Genomic DNA, 23,703 nt, shown 5'->3' on the forward strand with positions numbered 1-23,703 from the left:
TTCACTCTGAGCTATTGGGATTTCTAAGGCATTTTCAGAAAAAGCTGGTAAACTAGGCCCAGCCACTGGAAGCAGGTCAGGGGTGAGGCAGAAAGTCCGAGTGGGGAAGGCACGCCAAGCTGTGTCCTGGCTTGGGTCTGAGCTGTAACTTATTTCCTGCATCGCACTTCTTTTCTGTTATGGTCAGACTTTCAATAAAATAATTATTAATATTATAACCTGATCTTTGGTTCTTTGGGGTGGTTTGCATCCTTTCACTGGAACAAGTGAAGAAGAAAAACTTCTGTGTACACTGGAGTTTCATTTTCATAAAGGAGGGTCATCAGGGAGCAGACAGCAGGGACAGCAAACCTGAGCAACTAGTGTTGAGCACACATGAGGCCCAAGGTGCACCTCTTAGGTAGGAATACCTTAGAGGGAGAGGGGCCTAATTTCAGGCAGACTAGAAGATCTCCTTGAAATTAAATTAAATGTAATATTATTTTCTATGACAGTTTAACAAATTCTGAAGTATGCAGTTGGCACGAGGAAAATGAGGGACCTATTTTGACAGTCTATACAGAATTCGATTTGGGAAGATGATTACGGCTTGGATATTCAAACTACTGGTAAAGGTGTCTGTGAGACAGTTAGATATTGAAATCTAGACGGTCTCCTTTTATATCTCTTTGGCATTTTACAATTTGTAAACTTCTTACATAGGTTTTCATATTATTTGCCTCAAATGCTCTTTGTCAATAGGCATAGCGCTTCTAAGGTCTACTTTTTGACATGAGATCACTTTCAGATGGACAGAGAATTTCTCATCCCTATATTACATATAAACCATAAACTAAGCTTTCTCAAGACCACACAGTGTAAGATCTGGGACTCCCGGTCTAGTGCCTATTTCACACAAAGTATATGCTCTTAGAAAAGCCCCGAGCATCCACAATTTTAAAAATTTATTTCAGGAAATAAGACACATTCTAATACAATATTCTACAGCCACACTTCATAATGCTAATTTTGTTTTTCTTGATAATAATTTCTATTCCCTCATCCATTAATGGATCACTAAATGGCACTTAGAGTTTTGGTGAACCAAGTCCATGTGCAACTCTCTTTTTTAAAATGAAAGTTTAGAATAGCCTTAGACTTACAGAAGTTGCAAAGATAGTACAGAGTTCACATATACTCCAGACTCAGTTTCCTCTACTATTAAAATCTTACGTTAGTATCGTACATTTGTTAGAACTAATGAACCAATATCTATATTTTAATATTAACTAAACTCTATGTTTTATTCATATTATCTTCGTTTCACCTAATGGTCTTTTTCCTGTTCCAGGATCCCATCCAGAATGTCACATTATAATTAGTTGTCATGTCTCCTTAGGCTCCTGTTGGCTGTGCCAGTTTCTCAGACTTTACCTGTTTTGGATGACCTTAGCAGTTTTAAGGAGGCCTGTCAGATACTTCATCAAATGTTCTCTAATTTGGATTTTTTGCTGTTTTTCATAGTTAGATATGGGGTTATGGCTTTGGGAGAGGAAGAACACAGAGATAAAGTACCATTCTCTCACCACATCATATCAAAGGTATATGTTTATCAAATGACTTATCATTGCTAATGATCACCTTGTCTACCTGACTGAGGTAGCATTTGTCAGATTTCTTCACTGTAAAGTGACTCTCTCCTTCCCCTCCTTTCCATACTGTACTCTTTGGAAAGAAGTTACTATGTGTAGCCTACATTTAAGAAATGGGGAGTTCTATACTACCTCCATGAGGGCAGAGTATCTACAAAAATTAGGCAGAATTCTTCTGTATCGAGATTTCTATAACTCTTCTTATTCCTAAACATGAATATATTAAAATGTTTTCATGTGTATTCAAAACATTCAATTTTTTTTTAATTTTGAATATGGAACTATAAAACATTCCTTTTATCTAATAATGGAGGGGGGAGAGTTTTCAGGCATAGACATAACCAGGTTCCTTTTTGTAGTTTTTGTTTTGAAACACCAGATCAGGTTACTTTTCTGCTTAAAATCTTTCAATAACTTATAATCATCAAGATAGAATCCAATACTTTTGGCTATATAAAGGGCTTAGAATTTTCTTTGGAGTATAACTTTACCTCCTGTCACACTCCTATACCATCCCATGATTCTGCCATCCAAAATATTCAAAATGTTTTATGTCTCCTGAACTCAGAATTGTCTCATACTTCCAGTTTTTTGCAGGTATTCTCCCAGAATGCCATTTCCTCCCTTACCTATCCAGTGAACTTTTAGTCACCTTCCAAGCTCTGTACAACATTCCACTTGGAACTTTTCAAACTCATTGTCTTCTGATATCTGGTTTACAAAGGCCTTAGACATCCCCATATAATCCCAGAAGACTATGTGCATAAAATGTTTCTGGGAATTATCATACTGGACTGCAACCTTAGCTTTATTTTCCCTCCCCCATTAGATAGCATGCTCCAAATGCACATGTAATTAATAAACAATCAAGTTATGCTATTAGAATATACCTTCTCTTATTAGCCAATGATTAAGAATATTCTTAAAATTTCCTACATATAGGCATTGACTATTGCATATGCTCTTCTACATTGCTGATTTAGAAATAGAGTTTTCCAATCTGCACATTTGTTGTTCTGTAAAATTTGAACTCAACCCTAGGTCATATGACTTTCAGCCTAGGACTCTGTCTACATCATTGTAGTGTTTCTCAGTTCGTAGCACTAGGAAGAATATCTAACACAGATAATGAAGATGGAATTTCCTGGAATAAAAGGAGGAAAATTTAAAAATCCAAAAGAATAAAAATGTCATACCAGAAAAAAAATGCAAGATTGTCTAAATCATTCCTTTGAATTATTGATAAGGAAGATACTGAGGCTAAAATTGGTAGTGTTCTTCTGACGATTATACCATTTATTAATGAAAAAGCTATGAGCTAGATCATAAGGATTCTAACTCCCAACCAGAGATCTTGGAGTAGAATATGGAAAAGGTGCCAGTAAAAAGATTTGCCTGATTCCATTAAAAACATGTAAGACAAACAACTGTCTCATGATTAAGCTATTTTTTCTATTATGGTAAATAGCTCAAAATTTCTGAGTTCTCTAGGGATAAATTTTGCGTAACAGTGTGGGTGTACAAGTTTGAATATGTGAAGTAATTGTTTTTTATTATCTTCTCTTCCTTTTTAAAAAAAAAAAAAAAAACAACAGTACCAATCTCTTACATCAAGTCAGGTCAAATGTTGCCACAGTTGTCCTCAGGATTTTTGAATTATCAGATTCTTACTATCTCTAGGCCTTTGATTTGAAGAGCTCTTTTTTGAGTACAATATATTTTTGTTGTTTTGTTCGGTTTTTCCCCAAGATAGCTTAGAGAATAAAAATTTTGGAAAGATATGTGCAAATCTAGATGTTGACTGCTTTCAAATGACTACCACTCAGAAGTTGGGGGTAGCCTAATTACTGATGGAGTTAAGGACACACTATCCCAAAATTTGGCACCGTGGCATTTGAGGAAACAGCAGAAGCAAAAAAATTGCTCTCATTTTCTCTCCGGAGGCAGGTCCTAAAAGAATTTTCTGAATTTTCTCTGAAGAAAACCTTCATGCCATAGGTTTCCTTCCTATATCTGGAGGAAAATAACATTCTTATTGTCAAAGACTTAGAGACCCCAAGAGAAATCTGAACAGGCCTTGCCAAGTTCCTCCCAGCTTATTACATTAGATCATACCCTTTTGTCCTCCAATTAACATCGATATGATCATTTACTTTTCATCAAACTTAATATAAAAACCTACAGTTTTTTTTATTTCTTTAGGTCTTCATTTTTGAAGGCTCCTGTCTTATGTAAAATTAATTGCATTAGTCTGTTTTCATCCTGCTGATAAAGACATACTCAAGACTGGGTAATTTATAAAGAAAAAAGAGGCTTAATGGACTCACAGTTTCACATGGCTGGGGAGGCCTCACAATCATGGCAGAAGGCAAAAAGCACATCTTACATGGCAGTAAGCAAGACAGAATGAGAGCCAAGCAAAAGGGGAAGCCCCTTATAAAACCGTCAGATCTCATGAGACTTATTCACTACCACGAGAACAGTATGGGAGAAACCAACCCCATGATTCAATTATCTCCCACTGGTTCCCTCCCACAACATGTGGGAATTATGGGAGCTACAATTCAAGATGAGATCTGGGTAAAAACACAGCCAAACCATATTACTAATATTTAACAAATGTGTATGCTTTCCTCTTGTTAATCTGCCTTTTTTCCTGGTGCCTCAGCTATGAACCTAGATGAGAAAAGAAATCTCTTTTCCTCTATATTACCTAAAAGTTATTTACAGGTTATTTTTTTCTCTTAACCATAACTGATATTTAGTAGGACACATATGTATGGTCTAAATATTGTAGGTTGGTAAATAGCTCCTGCTTCAAGAACTTTGAGTGGCCTATGCCAACGCTGGTTGCCTTGCCTAACCCTCTCTCAATACCCCATACCTCCTCATGATATAAGGTTAGCTCTAGAACCCTGAGATGGGCAGCATTCTATTGTAATTTGTTGATATCTCTACCATACCAATTGTTAGTATTTTTATTACCAACTATTCTCACAGCTGAATTCAATACTGAATTCTTTCAGAGGTGTTTTGACGCTTCAGATTCTGAAATTATTTAGCATCTCTTAGCCATTATTTCTCAACCTCCAAAATGATACGTGCCTTGCAGTGTTGTGAAAACTAGTAATTTATGCAAAATACTCAGCACATAGTAGGTGCTTCCAAAAACACAATTCTTAAATACTAAAAAAAGAAGAAAAATGAATATTTATATCTTTCCTCATATATATGCATTATGTGAGAATACAATTCACTTACCAACTGAAATAGAGAGGTAGGAGTTTCAGAAAATCAGGAGAGAAAGAGAAAGTTCTTTCAAAGTATTAATAATATTTTATAGATGTTATAGTTGTATATGGTACAGGGAGGACCTTTCTTTTCTTAAAAAATTAGTAATAGCAATTTAATGCTGAATATGATATGATCTCCGTTTCCAAGGAATTTAAAATGTATTATATAGTGTTTTCTTATAACCAGCCAAATACATAATTCAGAATAAGGTCAGAAACTTTATGATGGTTGAGTTACTTCCAATCATTAGCACCATGGTTGGGCTTTGTCACTTCAATATTTACTGAGCATATTCCATAGAGCAGGCAATATACCAGGCACTGGGGAATATAAGGATGAATAAGACTATGTCCCTAACTTCGAGAAGCTCATCCGTTAATACAAAGTATAGACCTATAAGTTATTGTAGCAAAATGAGATAGACGCAAAATAATAGAAGTACTGTCTGAGAGAATATGAGGAAATCTTCACAGAATAGGTGTGCCTTGAGGAATAGGTGGAAGGGGAATTAGCCAAGTTTTTGGAGGAAAGGAAGACATTCTAAACATACTGGACTGTTTTTATGCACTGATGTGTATCAGAGAGCAATCAAAGCCACATCCAGCCCTTGTTCCCAATGTCATTACTCCCTTCTTTGTGTAGTTTGAGTTCCAGAGCTGGGATAATTTTTGGCATTTGACTTGCTCTGCTATATTTTTAAGCCTACCTCAGTATATTCATGCTCTTGTTAAATACAGTTTAATGGAATAGAAAAATATTTTCTGTAAAAATATTATCCCACCAAGAAAGCATACTCAATAATGAACTAAGCATTTCAGTACTTTTAGTTGAATTTTTCTATTCAGATTTCATAATATACAGGTGACTATTAAAGTAATAACAATTATGGCCATTTAATAGTATTTTCTTCTATTTCCTAGGGAAGGCAATTTATTTTCAAATTCATAAGCTGCAAATGGAGAGTTATTATTATGGTAATGGACTAAAATGCAAAACAAATGTCGTCATGGCATGTGGAAAAACATTCCTACAACGCTACCCAGCAAAGTTTTGCACTTCTATGGATATTAAAAATATATGCTCCTTTCTCAACATGCTCAGTTCTTTATTCCACACATATTTCCCAGTGCTTCTTGTGTGCTAGACATTCCGATATAAGGATGGAAATGCATGGTTCTGGACTTCAAGATTCTAGTTGAAGAAAGAAATATTAACACTCTCTCATGGGGTCATTTTTTTAACCTGAGTTCTGCACAAAGGGGATGGTCAGAGGGCTCATTTATATTTGCCTAGTGATGTCAGGGAAGGTCTCGGAAGAGGTGAGAGCTGAGGCTGATGGGATAAGTGGAGTTTTCCAGATTAATACGTACGGAGAGGGCATCCCAGACAAAGGGAACAACACCTGCAAAGACACAAAGCAGAGAGTTATGCAAGTGCAGGCGGAGGGAAGAGAAGGAGAGAAGGGTTCAGAGAACTAAAACTGAATCTGAAGGTGGAGAAAGATGGGCCGTGTTTCAAGTTCTGAGGCCACAGAGTCACAGCTGTAACAATGGTTCTTTTAGAAAGATAATTCTTTGAAAACATCCTCTTCCCATGCCATATTTCAGTCACATACCTTCAGGTTCAACCTGTCTTGTGTGAATTATTTACCTTAGAATAATCAAGAGGTAGCTACTGCATTTACCCTCTGGCGGTCCCTTAAGACTAACTTATTAGGAGGGCAAAGATGATTTCTACCTTGTTAACCACTGTACTTCTAGGGCCCAGGACAGCATGTGGCTCATAATTGGTACTCATTGAAAATTTGTGGATTGAATAAATAAGAGGAAAAATTGATTACTGACCTAATATCATTATGGCTCTGGCAACTATTAGCTGCATCTCCTTGGGAAAGTGCTTGACATCACAGCACATCATTTTCAGCTGTAACATGTGTGTGCTACACTCCTCTTGATATTGTCAGGATTAAATTGGGTTGTTTATGTGAGAGTCAATACAAATGCCTAACCGATAAAACATCTTTGATGTGTAATACATGTTGCTTCCAATCCCTTTTTTTTTTAAATCATTCTCTTTGTCTTATATACCAATTTAAATATCCTATTAAATAGCCAAACAAAGGAAGCAATCAAAATAGCAACCAAATCTGCCCTGCAATCTGCACCTCCCGCACGCCTCACCAGCACCGGTCTATCACTTTCCATTTCACTGTCGAACATCTGGTAAAAATGATTTAAGTTCACTACGAACTTTCTAAAGGACATGTTTCAAATCTTAACATGCAGGCCTTTGCTTCTAAAATTCCCTTTGTAATGTTTTACTTTTTTAAATTTTATGATAAGTGGTCTTCTAATTGCCAAATCTACTCATCTTTTCTCTTACCAGAACTCTTAGCAGGAAGTTCTTTCTCTTTCCTTGATTTTCATGACATGTCAGCCTTTGGTCCCTTCCCTAACTCTCGAGAAAACGAAAGCTTGTTGTTCCCTGCCTCTTCTTCTGTCAGTCCCTTAAATTTAGACACTTCTCAAAGCGGCGTACTTTTTTCTCCCTTTTTTCTCTCATAATTCTACATAGACTTGGTTTCACAGCCTTGTTCTAGTCTCCCAGTAGCCACTGACAACTAGCCCTGTTTTCTTCATAATGACTAACACCACCTGCCCAGCATCCTCTGACATATCTGCATGAGAGTGGAAACATTCTTCTACATCACTCTGGTAAAGACAAATCCTCTTACTGCCCCCTTTTCCAACCTGGTTCTCCTCTTATGTGTATAAGAAAGGCGATTATCTTCCTCTTTGAAATTGTAATCATTTTCTGGTTCCAAAAATTCTTCCATTCTCACAGAGTATTCACTCAATTTCGAGAATTTTAACTTTACAGCATAGTAGGGACTCTTCCACATAGCCTCTCACCTTTCTCAGATAATTGCAACAGTTTCCTCCCAAGTCCAATTTTTATCTTCTCTATGCTATACTCTATAGCCAAAGTAGCTCTGTATAAAGCACAGATCTATTCATGTCTTTCTCCAGTTGGGCCACATTTAATTGTTCTTATTATTAAGAAAGAAAAAAAATATCACCCAAGGCATTTCAGCCCTGCAGCCAAATCTTTGAAACACCTCAGGCAACCTTCTAAAAGTGGAGAAAATGAGAAGGCTTGCCTTCACCTCAATTCATTTTCCCTTCAGATATCTGAGTCCTGTAAGACTCATTACCATTCCCGTGTGGCCTCTCACCTTGCTGACTTGGCCTCTGCCATCTCTTCTGCCTGGAACACCATCAGTCTCCGCCAGCTGCACTTCTGTCACTTACCACAGCCCAGATTCTACCTCTTCAAGGTTAGTCTGGGGTCTTCAGTGATATTTTCTAACACTCAACACATTAAACAAATTATTTTTCTAACATTTAGAGTTAGAAACAGTCTCCCTCATAAGTGTGTTTTATACCCATGCTCAGAAATAAGTTCGAGTGATGGTTATCTTTCCTTCACTCAGTCTGTTATTTTAGGCTGCTGCGTTATCATCAGCATTAGAGCAGGATCGTTGACTTTAGGTATAAGATTAGCAAGAAGGTTTATTACCTCAAATTAGACCTTCTGATGAGATTCAAATTCTCCCATATAATTATTGCCAGCAAGAAATGATCCACCACCGTACATTTAATTGCGGTCTTATTTTTTTCAAGGGGGCTGCAGGGAGGGGGAGAATTACATGGGGAGATTGATTCATTGAAGTGAGTCAGGTAAACAGCGTTTAGTGAGGAGGGATTTAAAGGTTCATCCGTTTCTATTTATTCCTGTAACTTAAGAGCCCAATTAAGTATAATGGGTTAAAGTATTAAAAATCGGTTTGATTATCACTACTTACTCAGTGAGACACTGATTAAAGCTTAGGGAAAAGACAATTCTATTCATAGAGCTGAGAGAGGGAGAAAGATCAGAAATGGTTTATGGGCACTTTTCACCTTATATTTACAAGGACTTTAATGAGGGGAAAATAAGGAAAATAGAAAATTTGTTCTTCAAAGGCTGACCTAATAAGTGGAGGAGGCAGTGACAATGCTGTGTTACTTTTAGGGTGTGACAGCATGTACATTCCAGTTGCCAAACATATGCCTCATACCAGCTTGCCCCATCTGTGCTCCCTGAAAGATAGTATCTTTTCCTGAAATAAAAATGTGCTTTCTTCTTTTCCTTGTCCCTCCTACCACCACTGAGTTGTGTCATTTCAAATTATTTTAAGCTATAAATTCTTCGGTGAAATTAGTTTAACCAAGATGTCAAAGTGACAAAACAGCATATTGGAAAGAGCACTGAATATGAAGTCACAGAGAATTGATCTCAAGTCCTAATTGTGCCTCATTCTTTCTTTCCTTCATTCATGCAAGAAATGTTTTATAAGCCAGCTATGGGACCTTGGCCAAGTTAATTAACCACACTAAGATTTAGTTTCCTCTTTGTGTAATATAGATATAATCACTATGGCTTGCCTGGCAGGATTGTTGTGAGGATCGCATAAAATTATTAAAGTGAAATCACTTGTACATTCTAAAACACTATGTGAATCCTCACATTTTGATGCCGAGAGAATAGTGAAATGGGAAACCTTAAGGTCTTCAAATCCTGTCTTGCTTGTGTACCGTTTTACACAGTTCCACCCAGTGAGCATTTACTACATGGAGTGTATATACTAGAAGGTTCAGGAATACATAGGAATACATAAGAATACATAGCAATATATGTATTATGCTATGATTCTCTCCCTAAGGGAAAGGGAGGGGAGAGGGAGAAGCATTTACCCAGTGCAATAGTAATACAAGAAAGCAGAAGCCAAGAGTTAAATAGTCGATGCAGACAGTAAACATGTGGGTTTACAGGGAAGATGGTGTGGGGAAGGCTGCAATACTGCCTCATTGGACTCTCATGTCGCTGAAGGGGATACAGTGTCCAAAGGGCTCTCATGGCTAGTTAGGACACAGCCACACAGCCAGCAGCCGATTCCACCTGGCTGCTCTCCCTGAGAAGTACCTCCAAGGTAAGACTCTGGAAATAATCACACAAAAGAAGGAGCGATGAGTTCTGTCTGGACTGATGATTTGGTGGAAAACACAGCCCTCTAAGAGTGTGGGATAAGAAGGAGGCTCTGGCTTCCTTTGCAAATACACTACTCGTTCTTCCTCTCCATCTTAAGTCACTCCTTGTCCTGTTTCCTCTCTTTCATTCTTCTTATGACTTCTATGCTCTCATGTACTCTATGCTCTGTGGTAGAAAAGGGGTGCTGTGTACACACAAAATAAAAGTACCTGTGCGTTCCGGAGGAAGATCTAGCTTACTCCACAGCTTACCCTTCAAAGCTCACAACAACACACTGAGCGATCCCCTTAAACTCTCTGTACCTCCGTTTCCTCTGCATAAGGGGAATAATGCTTACCTAGTAAGGAAGGCAGTGTTTAACAAATTGACATTGTTTTGGCTTATAATAGGTACTTAATACATACCTCAATAAATATTACTATTTATTGTTGGTTGTACCAAAGAATACCCACTGTGGGGTTGGGGGTTACCCTAAAAGCCTTTAAAATAGCATTCTTTTTAACGTAATATTATAGCAAATCTTTCCCCTTACCTCACTTCAAAATATGTACTTTGTATGAAATATCCGAAGTTGATCAGAATACTTAATAATTTTAAAGCAAATTCTATAGCATTTATATTGAATAAATCACATAATTGGATCATTTCTACATTACTAATATTTTTGATATTATTAGTTTCACGGACAAAAAAAGGAGAAGTTGTTTGAACTGATAGATTCAAAATAGTTACTTCTTCTTTAAATGATTTTTTTCTAATAAAAGAGCTATTTTTTCTCTCTCTCGCTTTAGCTGCTAGGAAGCTCAGAGTCAAACCAAACTCTCAAATCCACCAGGTATTACCAGATCCCAGTTTTCTTCTCTTTGTCCAGTTTTACAAACCTTATTGAAAGTTATTCTTTTTATAAGTTGCCTCACACACTAGCCTAGTATCTTTAAGAGACCAACCATAGATAACTGTCTATTACCCTCCATCCATACATGAACTGTATTAGGCTGTTCTCATGCTGCTAATAGAGACATACCTGGAACTGGGTAATTTAAAGGGAAGAGGTTTAATGGACTCACAGTTCCATATGGCTGGGGAAGCCTTACAATCATGGCAAAAGATACAGGAAGAGCAAAGGAACATCTTACATGGCAGCAGGCAAGAGTGCTTGTGCAGGGGAACTCACATTTATAAAACCATCAGATCTTGTGAGACTTATTCACTACCACAAGCACAGTATGGGCAAAACTGCGCCCATGATTCAATTATCATCACCTGGTTTCACCCTAGAGATGTGGGAATTATTACAATTCAAGTTGAGATTTGGGTGGAGACCCAGCCAAACCATATCAATGACCTAGCACTGAAAAATCCATTTTAACTGAGAAGCCATGTGCTATAATTGTAGAAAGAGTACAACCCAATGAAGTCTAAATCCAAGTAACATATACATATGCAAAACAGTCATTGTTTGCAAAGAAACAGATGACTCTGAATTGATTTAACCTGAATATCATTTAGCCACTCATAAGTTATTATTTTTACCATTTGATTATTCCTCAAGACTGTGACAGCTCTGGCATCCTCAGTTCATAGTTCCCGACGTTGCCCTTGAGATCATCTCCTTTCCCAAGTTGAAAGGAGCAAAACCCACAGAGGAACATGTGGAATTGTTTTATGTTCATGGCTACAAGTTGTATATATCATTTCTGATCACATTTTATTAGCTACAATTCAGTCATATGACCAATCTAACCACAAAGGACACCGGAACTACCTCTCTAGCTCATAATAGTAGTCTAGCCCATACGGCTAAAACCACAAGTCTACATCAGAATTTACTTTCACTTACAAAGAGTTTACTGATAGAAAGCATCACAATTTAAAAATGCACTGCCATGCACCAGTCCATTTCATCTTGTGAACCATAGTGTAGTAGCTAATTTAAGGACTTTGGATTCAGAGTTTTCATTTCCCCATGGGAAATTACTTAAACCTGCTATATTTCTCCTCAGGTCTGTTTTAGTCTTTGTAAAATGGGCTTTGTCATCAAATAAACCTGCAGTTAAATCCTGGCTCTGGCATTGACTGCCAGGAGGTTTGGGAGATGTAATACTTTTAAAACATACCCCCAAAGTTTTCAAGTGAAAATTGTTTCTATCAAAAGGTAGGGATTATGTTTTTCTCCTTGAATCTGGGCCCTATGACTGCTTGACTGAAAGAGTATGGAGGAAGTGATGCTGTACCAGTTTCTGGCACAGGCTTTATTAAACTGGCAGCCTCCATTTTTTGTCTCTTAAGATGCTTACTCACGAAATCCAGCTGGCATGCTGTGAAGAAGCCCAAGAAGTCCTGGAAGAAACCCATGTGGAGAGAAACAGCTGGTCCTGGTCTGCACTCCTGGCAATGTGGGTGAGCCACATTGAAAGCGAATCCTGCAGGTCCCAGTTGAATGCCTCCCCAGCTGTCTGGTGGATCCAAGAAGGGCTGTCTCAGCCAAACTCTACCTTATTTGTGAGCAGATAAATGACTGGTATTGTCTAAAGCAAGTAAGTTTTGAGATGATTCGCTTCAGAGCAATAGATTACTAGAACAAGAGAGTTTTGTTTATTCTGTAGGAAGAGCTACCATTAGATTGTTGGCCAATTTCAGAAGAATTTCTATGTCTTATATGAATGTTACAAAATCATTTTACTTAAAATTCAGCCTATTCAAAATTTCATAAATTTCAATCAGCTTCCTCATCAGACTTCATTAATAAAATAAATGATAATACTTATTGTTTATTGAATTAATCTGTACTATACACCTCATGGGAGCATTTCAGATTTTCTAATTTGATTTCATAATAATTATATAGAATTAGTATATTAATAATATATTAATATTTTATAGAATTAATATATTATTAATATATTAATTCAATAGAATTATTATATCTTTTTAAATTACTGATAAGAAAACTTAGGCTTAGGGAAACTACATAGTAATTAACATCATCTGGATAGGCACACTGATGAGTAAACACTTAAGCCTATATCCTCCCCCCGTTTCATGCTACTTTTTACGTATATTATCTGATAAATAATAACTAAAAATCAATCATGACAGCAATGACTGAATGGGCTAAGAAAAGGAAATGGCTTTAATAAGACTTTATTGACAAAGTTAGCCAAGTAGTGGAGTGGGCAGAGCTTTCTAGACAGACAAAACAGTATAAGCAAAGGCTCTGAGGCATGCCATTTTTTGCCAGGGAGCTGCATATATTTTAGTATTATTGGGATTTTGAGTTTCTAGAACAGAAAATGTACAAATGTCTCAGGATCCTCAGAAAGTATGTGAAGGGTGAACTAGACTACATAAGAGTACTGGGACTACTATAAGGATAGCTAAGGAAAGAGTACTTGGAAAGCTGCAGCGTTTGAGGTCATTCAGGTGACATGATTATTTCTTTTACATGTTTCTCCGTTCCTCCAGTTACAAATTCCTCAAGGATAATAAACCAAACTGATGTTTCTGTGTACAGGTCCCATTTGTAATGAAGTTTTTAATACAGAAAGATGTTCAAATATATTCTCTGAATGAGTGAATTTTCACTTAAACATTCTAATTTTAATAAAATGTTTCCCAGGATTACTTTAATATCTATCGCACATTCTCTTCGAATTTTTGTGAGACAACGTATTATTTCAGGATCAGCTGAATTTAATAGGCTTATTATACTTTGACCAGTTTTTTACTAGTAAACAATCAGTCAGTATAGGAATAATTCATATTAAATCCAGTGTAATTTATGTATAGATAGTTTGGGTTTTGTTCATTTGACTTTTTACTTGTTTCTAGATAGATAGATAGATAGATAGATAGATAGATAGATAGATAGATAGATAAATTTAATGTAAGATGCAGGCTCATGAGATTTTGGAGGCTGAGAAGTTCTACAGTCTGCAGGCTGGAGAAGCAGGAAAGCCAGCAGTGTAATTAAAAGCCCTAAGAGTTAGAGAACTAGTGGTATAGATTTCAGTCTGTCTGAGGGCCTGAGAACAAGACCACTATAGATAGCTTCAGATTGATGTCACAGCTCAAGCACTCAAGAGAGTTAATTCAACCTTCCACAATTCTGTTCTATGCAGGTACTCAAGGGATTGGATAACACCCACCCACATTAGGGAGGGCCATTGGCTTTACTCAGTCTATCAACTGAAATGCTAACCTCCTCCAGAAACACCTTCACAGACACACCCAGAAATAATGTTTAACCAGATATCTGGCATCCAGATATAGCCCAGAGATAGCCCAGTCAAGTTGACACATAAAATTAACCATTATATCCATATATGCTAAATCTATGATAATAAGACTAAGAGTTGAATTAGGATGGGGAAGACCTGAGTCACAGCTATGACCTTTGTTCCTCTGATAAGTTTTTCATCATGAAAATGATCATCATTTTCTCAGCCCTGGCTATATTAGGATTTTATTGTGAGAATCAATACTATCACTTTACTATTTCAGTAATAACTATAGCAAAAACATTAATATTCATGACCAACATAACAACTCTGCTATATCCAATATCACCTTTAACTGGGGACTTGCTAGATGCCAGACATTAGGAGCAGACTTTAGGTACATTACATCATAATTTAGAGTAACCAATGAGACATGCTCTATTATCTTCATTCTATTATCTTTCTTCTTTACACAGTTTTCTTGGCCTAAGAATATGCTTTTGAAATAATAATAATGAAATCAGGCAGAAAACAATACATGGTGCAACATGATCTTTACCACATAAATTTAAAATGCAACCAAGGAATAAAACCCAAAAAAAAATATGACTCTCAAATCAAATAAAGTGGCTCAAACATTTTATCTCTATCTTTGGTCTCTCCTATGCCATGGCAAGACTCCTTTTTAATTCCAGTAGGGTTGCTAGATTCAGACAATAAAACTACAGACTATGCAATCAAATTTAAGTTTCAGCAAAACATCACATATTTTTAAATATAAACATAAACCACCAATTGCACGGAACACACATAAGCTAAAATTTATTCGCTGTTTATCTGCATTTAATTTAGTTTGATATACTGTATTTTCTCTCACAACGCTATTTCCAAAAGCATCTTAAGGGTATGGTATATATAGAATTTAAAAGTACAGACTTTGAAGCCAGGCTCAAACTTCACCTCTGATATCTTGTTGCTTATACAAAATCTGATTCCCTTCTCTGTTTGAATTTCTTATCTTAAACTAGAGGAAACAATAGTACCTACCCAAAAAGTTTTGAGAAAAATTAAATGGGTTAAAAGAGAAACTTTACTATAATACCTAAGACAATGTAAAAAAAAAAAAGGTATTTTAGTAATTTTCTGTAGCAGAGGACTTCTCACTTCTCACACTGATTTGTAATTGTTCATTTATCTTTGTTTCCTACATACCACGAGATATTTGAGAACATGGTATATTTTTTAATACTATATCTAAATTTACAACATTATTTTTGATACCTGGTATATATTCAATAGCTATGACCTCTGTCCCTCTGATAAGTCAGAGTCTGTTCCTCTGATACTTTAATACAACAAACATCTGTTGAATAAATGTATCTTTAGTAGATTTCTAAGTTACATCTGATATATTATTCTGTTCCATAGTGCACTGTTCATTTATTTAAAATGTAAACTTATAGTCCCTACCTGAAGCCATCTTTATGGATATCCTATTAGCAGAGATTAGATGATCTGCTCTATTTCCTTTCTTATAAAATTTAGGGGGCAGAAGAACGGAATACCTACTTCATAGAGAAGACCAAAGTGCCTCATGTGCCAAGGTGAAACACAGAGTGGGATGGCTCTTCTGTGAATGTCCTTCTCTGAATATTATCTCCTGTTTTAGTCGCCACTTTGTCTTTCATGGTTAGAGTTGGTCTGGGTCACTCTTCATAAGACGGCCACTTCACAGGCAGCCTCACATATCTGAATCCCAATGCTCTTGGGTTCACGCTAATGTTCTGTTCTGGATCAAGCTTTTTTTTTTTAATTATTATTTATTTATTTATTTAATTTTCCCAACCATTTTCTGTCAACCACTACTTAAAGCTTAATTGGAATGAAACTGAAGTGCGGATTATCAGTCTTAGTTGTAATTTATAACTGCCTCACTGTTCTTCCAATATACCTGGAGAGCTTTCTAAGGTCACTGATGCTTCACAGAAGACTTGACAGTCACTCTAGTTACAAGCAATTCTGTTTGTTCACTCAGAGTTTCTCATTCTCATTTCAATGTCTCAAAAAAAAAATCACTGGAAACAAGGCTGTGGTTTCTACTTCTTATATAGTTATGTAATACAAAGGCGAGACTGAATACAACTACCATTTATTGTTTGCCAGGAGGGTTCAAGTATATGCTAAATGCTTTACATATGCTTTCTATTTTAATTCCCACAGCACGCCTGCAATATAGGTATTATTTTCCTATTTTATGTATCAGGAAAGGTGAAGTGGCTCACCCAAAGACACAGTCCTGCTAAGTGGCAGAGGTACATTCAAAATCCACATCTGTTTTCTCTGCACAGTATGAGGTTTTAAGGACAATGTGTTTTAGGAGAAACCTGAGTTCACCTCCAGGTTCTGCTTTTAAATAACTGTGAACACTGCATCAGTGCAATCAATGTAATTCATTTTAGTTCAATTCTACATTTACTGAATACCTGCTGTATATAAGATTGTGCAAGACGCCACAAGAAATAAAAGTTGAAAAGGAAATGGTGTAAGTTTTCATCAAATTAAAAACACAGTAAAAAAGATTAGCTATACATGCAAAAGCTGCACTGGAAAACAAGATATGACAAGTCCTGTAAAATATATATAAATTGGTTACAGACATACAGAAAAAAAGAAAAGTTGTCAGAGAAGATCAGGAAAAGGAAAATTTGAGCAAGTCACTCAAGGCAAGGGAATATTAATAGCTAATTTTGAATGTCAACTTGACTGGACTAAAGAATGTCCAGATAGCTGGTAAAACATTATTTCTGGGTGTGTCTATGAGGGTGTTTGTGGAAGAGATTAAAATTTGAATTGGTAAACAAGTAAAGAAGACCTTCACCAATGAGGTTGGCAGCATCCAATCCTTTGAGGGTCTAAATAGAACAGAAAGGCAGAGGAAGAGCGAATTTCCTTTCTGTTTGAGTGGGGATATCCATCTTCTCCTATCCTGGAACATTGTTCTTCCTGGTTCTTGGGCCTTTGAACTATGACTAAATTACCCTACTAGCTTTCTTTGTTCTCCAGTTTAAAGATGTCAGATCATGAGACTTCTCAGCCCCTGTAATCACATGAGCCAATTGTTAGAGTTCCAAAAATAACTATTTTTCTCTCTCTTCTCTCTCTCTCTTTCTCTCTCTCTGTGTGTGTGTGTGTGTGTGTGTGTGTGTGTATCTCACATTGGTTTTGTTTTTTTAGAGAATCCTGAGCAATACAGCAGTTTCTCTTAGAGCTTGAGAGACAGCACTATTGAATTAGAGTGTCCTGGACTTATCCTAGCTTTACAGCTATTGTGACTGTTAGCAAAGTGCTTAACCTCTTGCAGCCTTGATTTCTTCACTGTCAAAAAGGGATAATAATATTTTCACCTAATGAGAGTTTTCGGTGGTTGTGAGAAGCAGATATGCTAGATAGCATTTGTCAAAGCACCTAGCACACCTGCTGACACAAAGTAAGCAAACACTCAATAAAGATTAAAACTTAAGACAGGAGAATTAATATTTTTGATAAGCAGCATGGAGGATGGGAGGACAAAATTGAAATCTCCAGGGACAAAATGAGTAAAAACATAGAAGGCAAAAAAAAAAAAAAAAAAAAGGAAGAAATGTGTTTGTGAGACAGAATATATATAATTGATGGTAGGATGTAAGCTGATTTGAAAGGGAGGGAGTAGAATGCAGTGTCAGGCTGATGGTATGAGAATGATCGAAGTGAGGTATGACAGGTGGCCCTGATATGGTACTGCTCACAGAGGCTGGATTTACTGCGCGGGAGCAGAGCTGGCCAAAGGAGAACTGGCAGATCTTGGCAACTCTTGAGTTATGATCTGGAAAGGGATGGGCTAAATCTAATCTTATGCTTTTGCCTTCTGTGTAACAGAGTCCTTCAAAGAGAAAGAAAAAACAAAACAAAACAAAAGATAAAGGTTGCCATAAAAAAAAAAAAAAAATATATATATATATATATATATACACACACACATATGTATCTTCGGTTTGGTGCAACGTAAACTTCAGTTGATAAATGTGGAGCTTGAGAAGGAACTTTGTTACAGGAAATCTAACAGTGGATTGAGTGCTCAACTTACTCTGAATTCTATAATTATATGTTCTTTATAATCCTCACAACATACTATAAAATAGAAATCATAAGGATTATTATTTTACAAATGAAAAAACTGAAGTTTCAGGGGTTTTAGTAACTTATCTAAAGTCATGAAGCCACAATGTGGCTAAGCAAGAGTTTGCACCGAGGCCTAAGTTCAGCACCCATGATTTTATCTAGTATACAGTACTGTCTCTCTTGAAAACAATCAATCCAAATAAGTTAAATGCATTGGAACATCTTAGTGTATGATAGTAAAAACAATCTAGATAATGATACAAAGTGATATCTTCAGTAAATTATTAATTACTCTAAAATGTCTTTGTTTTACTAGTAGTTTTGCTAATAAGTATTAATCTCTAATAGACAGTTCACACTTAGCCGATCCATTTGATAATCAGTTTATTTATTATAGAGCCTTAACACAGTTATTATGTAGTTCTTTAAGGATCTGAAACAGGAGGACAGCATTTACAAAGCTGGGGTTTATAACCAGAGAAGATCATAGAATTTATGACAGTTGATCTCTACACATAAGGGAATAATGAGTCTTTTTTAATCTAAGAGAACTGGAAAGTCTGGTTTTTGAAAGGGTTCCTTGGCAATTTAGATATTACCTCAGTTTTACAGAGGAGGAGAAGGTTCGGTGATCCTTTTCAAAAGCACATAGAATAAGTGTTATAAGTGTTGGAACCGAGATTTTAATTTGGAAATGTTTTATTTCCATCCTAGAACTAGAGACAGATCATGAAGAATTGACAAGATTTGATCTTTATTTTCAAATAAAATACAGTCCATTTGAAGAGTCAGGTATGTAAACACACACACACACATGAAAAGAAACAGAAGATGGAACAACTGAGCTCATTTCGGTAAGACTATTATATGAGCTCGAGTAAGAAAGCTCAGTAGGATTTTAGTCAGACAAAAGAAGGGAGTACAAGGCATTTCAGGCTGAAATAACAGAGTTGTAAAGGCAGGCTGTTACTAAATGGTGTGTATTGAAAACAGGGGGTATTCTATTTGTCTATAGCATGGAATATGAGGAGATGGAGGGCAGAAGAAGGGCTACATTGTGAATAAGCTGAAATTTCGAACTAAAGGTTTTGAATTTTATTTTGGTGATGAGTAGGAAAAAATTAAGGGACAGAAATAGATGAATTCTAAAATTCTTAAATGTATGTCTGTAAAGGAGGCATAGTGTAAAAGTTGACAGGCATATGATACATACAGAAATATGCTGATTCTCCTTTTCTGTTTCCAAGACTGACACAAGTAAAAGTAAAGCCATCAAACAAGAGTGCATTAGTGAAAACATCACTGCCTATCAAAACATTTAGAACAAGGAAAGAAGAAGATATTTTTAGTCTGTGATTGTAATAGAATAGCTGTGAAACAGTTTGATATTCTAGTCTAACAACTTTATAAAGCCACAGCAATGACTACTTTTATCTTCCCCATCAAAGATGATGCACTTTTAATGCTGAAACTATGGCCAAGAACTTGGTCCATTTCCAAGTTAACAAACAGCGCTAATGGATTTGAGCCCATAGAGTGGCTATCCTAAGAAACTTTCCAAGGTGAAGCGATCTTTATTATAATAAAAAGGAAACTATGGTAACAGGCATAAAAAAATAAAATAAATAAGCAGTAATCTAAAAGGAACTTATATTGATAATGGTTGATATATAAATGTAGCATTCTTGGGGTAGCTCCTGGAACAGATTCGAACACTCAAAAATATGTGTGTCCTCTGGTTTGAAAGAGCTCTTGTACACAGTGCAGCATTATCATATGAGCACTAATAGGACTGGAAATGTACATAGTATGTCCTTGAAAGATTGCCTACTAATCCAGTGACTTTCAGTTGAAAGTACGGGGGTAGGAAAAAAAACAGAGAACAAGCCAGAGAGTTAATGCAGTGAAACTGGAGAACCAGTAAATAGTAATTTTAAACAGATAATAGATTTCCTGGATCGAAGACTATTCAGGTTAGAATATTTTAATTTTCAAATTAGTAATCAACACACATTAAAGGTAGAATACTGATTTCATTTGTTTAATACTATAGAAGCAATGAATCCAGAAATCATAAAGAAATGTTCAGACTATATAGAACCATCATTTTTTTATCTTTGCTGCATCAAACTCTATCCATCTTTTTTTTTTCAAGAAGATAAAGTATAATTAATGCATCCAAGAGTTATTCCCTGGCATAAAGCCCTATCTTCGATGCCATCCAATCTAAGTGAGGAAAAGAAGGAGAGGTGGGTTAGAGGAAAGAGTGTTGGTAAGGAGAAAACCAGCAATTCCTGCCACACTTTCTATAAGCTGTTATTGGTCAGCCTTTGGAAATGACATCTTAAAGTTGTGGATTCTGGCACTCACCCTGTTCTTGATTAAAACATAACATCTTAATTATCTAGATGTCTTTTCACCAACTGTACTAAGTTCTGTAATAATCGGGACACTATTTAACCACCTCAGCACTTCTGGTAAGAAAGCAGCTACTGGCTGGCCTCTTACTGGGAGACTGGTTTTTTTTTTTTTTTTTTCCTTCTGAATCTCAAAACAATTTCCTTCACTTCTCTACCTTAAATTTGCTAGCATTAAAATAATGTATAGCATCTGTGCAAAATGAATATTTATAAGATTCATACCCCTCTCCTTAATGTCACTTCACTGAATATAACAATAAGCTTCTGTTTCTTTTTTTGAAATATGTTAACAATAATACTAGCAGCAACCATGTATTGAGTGCTTACCTTGAGCCAGGTATTATGTCGAGAGCTTTTGCATATCCATTTAATCCTCACAGAACTTCTCTGGGGTATTATGGTCATTCTCATTTAACAGCTGGGGAATCAGGTAAAGGTATGAGTAACTGTCCCATGGTTTTACAGTCATGCCTAATAGGTTGGGATTTAGCCCAATATTGTTAGATATCAAAGACCTTTCTTTTAACGAGTGATTCACAAATTTCTGTCTCTTTGAACATTAATTCCTTAGGTTGCTCTACAAAAAAAAGTGATCTGAGATCAAATAAATTTAATAAACACTGCATATTATGTTTTTCCCTCAGAGATTTAAAATGCATATTAGGGCAATAAAAGTTACAAAAAGGCATACAGTCAAGAAACCAGTTTAATTTTGATTAGCTATAAATTTTCCTAATTTATTTGAGCATGGAAACTCATGTATTCTCTGTAAATTACCTTATACATCACCCACTTTGGAAAATATTGCCATACTTTTTTCTCTTGAGTCAATAATTATAAGTCTCTTTGACTTCCCATTGTCTACTTTTTTACCTGAATATAAGACTTGCTTAATTACTCCACCTTCTAAAGCCTATCTTAATGGAAGTGGTGCCACCCTTTTTTGACCAGAAAGCTCCTATTGATAGATGAGTAAAGTTGTAACTAAACAATAATCTTATCTCCTTACACTCCTCCCCTTCCTTATCATCTTCCCTCCATCCCCTGTCTTGGACCTTACAAATTTTGACTGGATCTTGAAGTTATAGCCAAGACATGGTCTGCACCAGAAGGTCTCCCAGAAACACACTACCCTTCAGGTTGAATGAGAATCTTATCTCCTATGGTACTATGGTACGTAGTTCTGAATGGTATGTGGCTTTTAATTCAGCTCTTGAACACGTCAGTATCTGCTACAAAGAAATGTGTAGAATAAGGAGCATGGAATCACAAAATTTGTAGAATTCCTGGAGGCAGTGAATCCAACATAAATTTTACACTCTCAAATACATTAACTACTCTGGCAGATCAAACCCCTTTATTTCTTGAAAAGATATTTACAAATTAAAATTAAAGGTCTTCACATTGGCCTTTGATACTGTTAGCAATATGTACCCTATCAGCTGTTGCGGCTTTACTTAGATTTGTAATTCTTTCTTTTCCAATTCAAGTCTTTTCATTCTTTTTCTACACATGCAGCATGAATATTAGAATGAACATAGATTCTAGGGACAGGCAGAATACCATTAAGCAAAAAAGCAAATACTACCAAGTTAATTTGCTATCCTGTGCCTCATTTTCCCCATCTGTAGCCTAAACAAAAATTAACATTCACAATTGTTATTGTTCTGAAATCACCTGGCACCTAATTAGTGTTTAGTCCATGTTAGCATTCTTTTCAGTGTCAAAACTTTTATTCATGCCCTTCTTGCTATCTGAACCATAATTTGCTAAGACTCTTTCTGAAGTTTAAGGTTGTTATGAGCTTGTTTATAAAGCTTACCTTTAAAGCCAAACAAAGTGAAGCAATAGAAAGGATATAGTATTTGCAATCAGACAAACCTAGGCCTGAACTCTTGCCATCTCCATTTCTTGACTATGTAACTGTAAGTAAGTTATTTAACCTCCCAAAAGTTCAGTTTTCTTATCTCTAAAGTCAGGAGTACAACATCCACCTCATGAGGTTACATCAGGCATTAAGTAGAATAGCAAAAAAGAAATGTCTAGTATTGTGCTACCGTTAATCTCTATCATTTCGTGCAGCATTCACCCATAGCATTATTTCTTGACAAATGTAGTGACTGAGTAAGAAAATGTTTCTTCCAGTTAATGCTAGAGATTAAACTGAAGGAAATCTACCACAGTGTCCTAGAAGTTGATGAGATTTACCAGAATTGATTTTAGCTCTTCCATGTAGGTTTGGGGAGTGCTGCAGTCAGGAGGGACAGAAGAATGTGAAAATAGATGAATATTCCAGGCTTCCAGGGTTCATGCAACCCAATCATCAAACTCATATTCCCAGAGCAAGGCTACTTATCCCTGTTGAGCTTGGCAGAGGAACAAAGAATTCATGAGCTATCTTTGCCACAGAATTAGACACTGAAGCCTGGAATTAAATCAAAGATGGTCTTTTGCCCTTCCCCTTGGTAGTGAAGCCATGTACTTGTGTAATGTCTTGTTTCTTCGAAATTTCAGAATGCATTTCTGAGAGTAGGGACATGGGAAGAACCTTTTCACTGAATGGATGAGTTACTGCACCTGATGCTTCAGTTTTTCTACTTGCTGCTAAAGCTTCACTTTTTCAATCCATCCAGCAAGTATCATTCTAGATTGACCTTCTTCAGTTTCCTTTATCATGGCATTCGAGAACTGATTTACATCACACCAATACTGATTGGCCTAGATTCCAAAACCATATATAATGACCCTGATATTTTTATTAGCATATTTTCCAATTTCCAGACTTCTTAGTTAACACTCAGAACAACTGTAAATTGCTCCTCTTCTAATAAGTTTCTGTTCTAAAAATAATAAAAGAGCTTACTGATGCTGTGAACAACTGCTTCAAGT

The 23,703-nt window shown here is 36.1% G+C and overlaps 2 long non-coding RNA genes across 2 annotated transcripts in view; both read right to left on the reverse strand.

Moving 5' to 3' along the window:
- Nucleotides 1-23,703, reverse strand: part of LOC134759294 (uncharacterized) — a 1,134,411-nt gene that overhangs the window by 224,118 nt on the left and 886,590 nt on the right. The window lies entirely within an intron of this gene.
- On the reverse strand, nt 11,842-23,462 carry LOC109028830 (uncharacterized). The gene is made up of 3 exons (XR_002007804.2): nt 22,637-23,462; nt 21,142-21,232; nt 11,842-12,472 (listed from the first exon to the last, which is right to left on the reverse strand). It is a non-coding gene; the product is annotated as an uncharacterized lncRNA (long non-coding RNA).

This window comes from Gorilla gorilla, chromosome 9 (genome assembly GCF_029281585.2).
Source record: "Gorilla gorilla gorilla isolate KB3781 chromosome 9, NHGRI_mGorGor1-v2.1_pri, whole genome shotgun sequence".
Lineage (NCBI taxonomy): Eukaryota > Metazoa > Chordata > Mammalia > Primates > Hominidae > Gorilla > Gorilla gorilla.